The sequence below is a fragment of the Alosa alosa genome, chromosome 4 (genome assembly GCF_017589495.1).
Source record: "Alosa alosa isolate M-15738 ecotype Scorff River chromosome 4, AALO_Geno_1.1, whole genome shotgun sequence".
Lineage (NCBI taxonomy): Eukaryota > Metazoa > Chordata > Actinopteri > Clupeiformes > Clupeidae > Alosa > Alosa alosa.
In genome coordinates, this window is record NC_063192.1 from 5,178,172 (window position 1) to 5,183,519 (window position 5,348).

At 46.5% G+C, this 5,348-nt stretch overlaps 1 protein-coding gene across 1 annotated transcript in view; it reads right to left on the reverse strand.

The window, feature by feature from the left end:
- The window catches only part of LOC125293897 (mushroom body large-type Kenyon cell-specific protein 1), a 54,711-nt gene extending 50,641 nt beyond the window's left edge, over window positions 1-4,070 (reverse strand). Inside the window, exon 1 of the mRNA XM_048242112.1 lies at window positions 3,780-4,070. The gene's annotated coding sequence lies outside the window, so the exon portion shown is untranslated. The remainder of the gene's footprint in view (window positions 1-3,779) is intronic.
- Between the last annotated feature and the right edge of the window lie 1,278 nt (window positions 4,071-5,348).

Consider the following 5,348-nt stretch of genomic DNA (forward strand, 5'->3'; position numbering starts at 1 on the left):
GGAAAAGACTGCTGACACTAACAGAGATCATTTCAAAGATGCCAAGCTTGAATCTCTTTTCAAAGGGATAAACCCTGACATTTCCGATGTCACATATTTTGCATTTTGATGCAGCTAACATTGCATAATCCCCTCTAAAACATTTCATATCCTGACAACATCCACATAAAGGGTGCATTTGTTACTGACCAGGTGTAAAAATCCCCTTAATGTTTCCCAAACCATCGCTATCCAGGTATACAGGCAAAGGCTTCCTTTCCTCGTTTGAGTTAAACATTAGCCAGATGAATGAGCTCAGAGGGGAAACAGATCACTATACCCTCAACACAGAAGCCATGTTCCAAACCAGTCACTAACCAGACCTTACATGTGTAGTCTGACCTCAGTCATGTTTGGATAAAACCTTTTTCATCCGACATCCCCGTCAACACACATACACACAAACACACACGCGCACACATACACACACACACACACACACACACACACACACACACACACACACACACACACACACACAACGTCTATACTGATGATTGCACCACGATGGCACACAGATAATACCAGGCTCTCGGCACGTCATTAGATGCATCTAATCTGACTCAGCCTGGATCCAGATTACTGACCTCGAAAAAAAGCTTTGATTGTTTCATCAAAATGTATTTGCAAAGAACAAAATGTGCAGAGCGGGCCAGTGGTTAACACCACCACCCCTTGCATCATCTATGGTGGCCTTTTTTCACTCCTTCCACTTTTTGCCTTTTAGCAGTTTACTTGAAAAAAGTGGACCAAAAAGCAACAGAGTGTGATATTAGCGCCCATCCTAAAGCAACATGATGTAAGAATTGGTATTTACAACCTCGGTCGTCAATTCTCAATGATTTCCCATTTGGCACTAAGCAAACCTACATGGTACAACAACGTTACATAGTGCAATGCCAGACTTCCCAGACATGTATTGGCAATGGCAGAGATGCAGAGCATCATCAAAATGCCGTTGAAGGCATTATTTTAAGGTAAAATAACTACATAATATTGCTTTAAGTAATACAGACATGGGTTGTTACCACTGTGCATTGGCCCTTCTAAGGTAGAAGATAAGGGCAAGCTTTCCACCCTCCACAGCACAGGAAATTAATCAATATTGTGTAGCATTATGGATTAGGAGGCCGTTAGACTAATGCGTATCACAACAGGCCCTGAAATACTCCTAAGTGCTCGGCACGCTTATTGACTTTGATGCTCCGCGTCTTATTTCCTGATCATGTGATACCCTGGATCCCTTGTCCGGTCTGGGTGTTATAGGCTGCTGAAAAGAGAGAGAGAGAGAGAGAGAGAGAGAGAGAGAAAGAGAGGGTAGAGGGAGAGACACATAGACTGAGAGAGAGAAACAGAGAGAGCAAGAGGAGATAGAGAAAGAGAGAGAGAGGGAGAGAGAGAGAGTGCAAGAGAGGAGAGAGAGAGAGAGAGACAAAGAGTGAGGGAGAGGGAGTGAGAGAGAGAGGGAGCGCGTGGCTGCACTGCCTGAATGAAGGCGATCTCCATGAATCTCAGTTTGTGTCATCTGCCCTGTAGGGAGAGATGGATGGCCTCTTTTCTCCTTTCAGCGCATCGCGCCTAAAGTGCGCTAACGGAGACGGTGAGCACCCGGATGACTGAGTGGCACAGAGTGTGTGTGTGTGTGTGTGTGTGTGTGGTACGGGTCCTCCTGACCGCCTGAGATTTTGAAGGAAAGACCCCAGGGCCCGGGGGGAACGAGAGGGGCGTGTTTGGAAGGGAAGGCATGAAAAGAACTTTCTAGAAGTCTCCTGGCTCTGTGCCGCCTGAGCAGAGATAACCCACTCTGCATCTGCATTCTGCTTATTCCTCCCTCTCTCCCTCCCTCCCTTCCTCCCTCCCTTCCTCCCTCCCTCTCTCCCTCCCTCTCTCCCTCCCTTCCTCCCTCCCTCCTCCTCCATTCTTTTAGGCGGGAGTCTCTTTTACTCCCGATCCACGGCTTTCTTTCAGTCCGTAACTCTTCCACCCCTCCTCCCACGGTGCAGTGGGCTTTCCTTGCTTCATCTCCCACCTTGCCCTTTCTCTCTCTCTCTCTCTCTCTCTCTCTCAGTTTTATCCTCTGCTCTCCTCTCTCCCACTGCAGTGTTAATTATTGAGGCTATTTTACCCAGTCGCTGCTCTGCAAGCCTGGAACCCCCTGTCACAGATCTCCTCCCCTGCTCCGGGGGGACTTTGCTAAGGCTATATGCAGCCTTCCGGCTCCTGCCAGTCTAAGGACTGTCCACCACTCCACCAGTCCACCACTGCAAATCTGCCGACCAGCACCAAGGGAACTACTGCCCTGTCCAATCCTTTAAAGCCTTTACATCTCTCTCTCTCTCTCTCTCTCTCTCTCTCTCACTCACACACACACACACACACACACTCTCTCTCTCTCACTTTCACACACACACAAACACACAAACAGCAAGGTTCACTAAATGTGTAAGTGTGTAGGTGTATGGGTGGAGTGTATACATGGAGTGTATGTATGTTTTTCAGGACACTCACTTCTCACTTCATGTTGAAGAGGTGCCAGGTGAATAGTCATAGATGTCTCACTTCATGTTGAAGAGGTGCCAGGTGAATAGTCATAGATGGGGAAAATGTCTGTCTAAACTGGTTACTATTGCCACCAGTCTAGTTCATGGCTGTGCGGTGAATAAACTGTTAAATCTCCAGGCAGTGCACAGAGCCAAGTGAACAGGGGAGGGTGGCAGGAGGACTTCAACCACCGGGGGAACACAAAAGACCTCAGGAGCTTAAGTAATGCCCATTGTTGCACGAACCAGACCGGACAGTCACCCCATCAATAATATATGTGCACTTTCTACTCTCCCAATATGAGTGCATGCACGTCTTGATAAGAAACTGTGTGTGTGTGTGTGTGTGTGTGTGTGTGTGTGTGTGTGTGTGTGTGTGCAAAAAAAGAGCAAAAGACAGAGAGAGAGAGAGAGAGAGAGAGAGAGAGAGAGAGAGAGAGAGAGAGAGAGACAGAACTGCACAGTAAGAGGATTTCTCTCATCCATATTCACGGAAGACTCCCTCAGACTCTCCCATTCTAACCCAGACTGGGGAAGGGGCACACCATTCTTCAGTGGTTATGTGTAATGACCTCATTGAACACAGGGAACCCATTTCTGCCCCAACATTGCAGTGGCAAATGTGCAGAAATTCAACAAGCATACAGAATGTGCAGTCCAGGTATTAGAAATATGCTTGACACGGTGCAAAGAGACGACACTAAACCTTAATCTCTAGAAAGGGAGCCCCCAAAATGGTATGCTTGCGGAGGGACATGAAGTTTGAGGTACACATACACATTAGCATAAACACAAGTCATTCTGTTGTCTTAAGGTTACCATATGCTTGCTAATCGTCAACCCTCTCATGAAACAGTAAGTAAATCTAACGGAGATGCATTCCATTTGACTTAGTTTGACTGTCACGGTGCCAAAAACAGGTAACGGTATGCACGTGTGAGAAGTTCTAGTAGAATTCCCGTTGGAATACTTCAGAGTTCAACTGATCTAAAATATCATAGCCACGCCGTTTGGGTGATAAAATCTATACCAAAGAAAGCAACGGTATAAAATATGTGGGGTCTGAATACCAAGGCAGGGTGATGTAAGTAGTAGCCTACACGTAATCATTGCACAGGCATTAATATAGCCTACAGAACATACTTAAATTAAAACAAAACTGTTGCAGTTCAGAAATGTAAATAAACGTGTATAACTCACGCAAGCTCTTCACACGTCCAGGGAGAGCGCAAACGCGACCTGCAGCATCCCTGTCACTGCGAGCTCCTCGGCGCTTCTCTCGGGACGTCTTTCCGCTCCCGCAATCATTTTCTTTTGCAGAAATGCAACTTCACAACCTTTGCCGATCCCTGATTGCTAAAGGAGCGTGTGCAACCTCATCACTCCGCAGCCGTGCGCGCACGCCTCTCTCGAAACCGTTAATTAAACACGCGGAGTGTCACTTTCTATTTTTAAGTTCAAGTGTGGAGTGATAGCCTCCTCTCATCTGCCTCCGTGTTGCCTCCCAACCTTGGCTTTATCTGAGAGCGGTTTCCCAGCGCAGCGAGCCCATGTGACGGAGAGGCGGACAGCTTCAGGGCTGTGTGCCGTCAAGTCAAGGTGCTGGCGATAAGAGCGCCATCCAATGGAGACACAGAAAAAGACTAATTGCAGTGTCACTTTTTTGGCATTGTGAGACGTGTAAAAAGTAAGACAGTAAATACATTACATAGGGAGGAAGAAAGGAGTTTTTTTCATAAATACAAAAGAATGTCACTGGGGGGCTCTGAAAGAAAATAAACTAATTTAGGGACGGACACGCGCTGTGCTAAAGCCAAAGGTACTGGCGCTCCTGCTTCATGATATGAAATTGGGACGAAGGAATCGCTTACGCTGTCAATTATAAGGAGGCGTGGCCCTTGATGAAATGTCCCAGATAAAATGTCATTTTCAGCTAACGTGGTCAGTGGTGTTCCACATTTAAAGACCTGCCAGTCAATGGAACTAGTAGGCTATTGTGTGTGTGTGTGTGTGTGTGTGTGTGTGTGTGTGTGTGTGTGTGTGTGTGTGTGTGTGTGTGTGAGCGAAAGGCATCCTTTGTCCAGATCTCATTGTGCCGTCTGCCATAAGACCATCTCTCACACAATGGAGGTCTACACAGTGAAGAGCCATAGGGACAGACCTGTCAGTCCAAATCAGTGTGGATGTGCTCAATATTTGGGAGAGAGGGATACCCCTCGGGTGGGTCACCCCCACCCCACCCCATCTTTAAGGGTGAAAAGAAGGGGTGATTTCTGAGGGCAAGATGAAGAAGTACTCACCCACAAATAAGGCTGAGGAGAGGTGTGAAAATGACCCCAGAAACCCTCGAAGAAATCTCTTTCACAGTACCCAACACTTCCAATGTGTGACCTATTTTATATCCTTATTTGACAGATCTCTCTCTCTCTCTCTCTGTCAGCTTCAGTCTGTCCTTCTAACATAAAGCATTTGGCTTATCTTTTATTCATACCCTGATAAATGTTTGTTGCCTGCTGGTTTTTTGCTCTTGATGATGATTGTTTTTGCTGTGTGTTCATTGTTGTGTATAGTGTGTGAATATGGATGTGGGAAACTATTTCATTTCTTTATGTGTCTGTGCATGTGTGTGTGTGTGTGTGTGTGTGTGTGTGTGTGTGTGTGTGTGAGAGAGAGAGAGAGAGAGAGAGAGAGAGAAGAACATAAGAAAGAGAGAAGAACAGAGAGGGGCAAGGGAAGGATGATCTATGTTGAACGTGCATTACTTCGTAT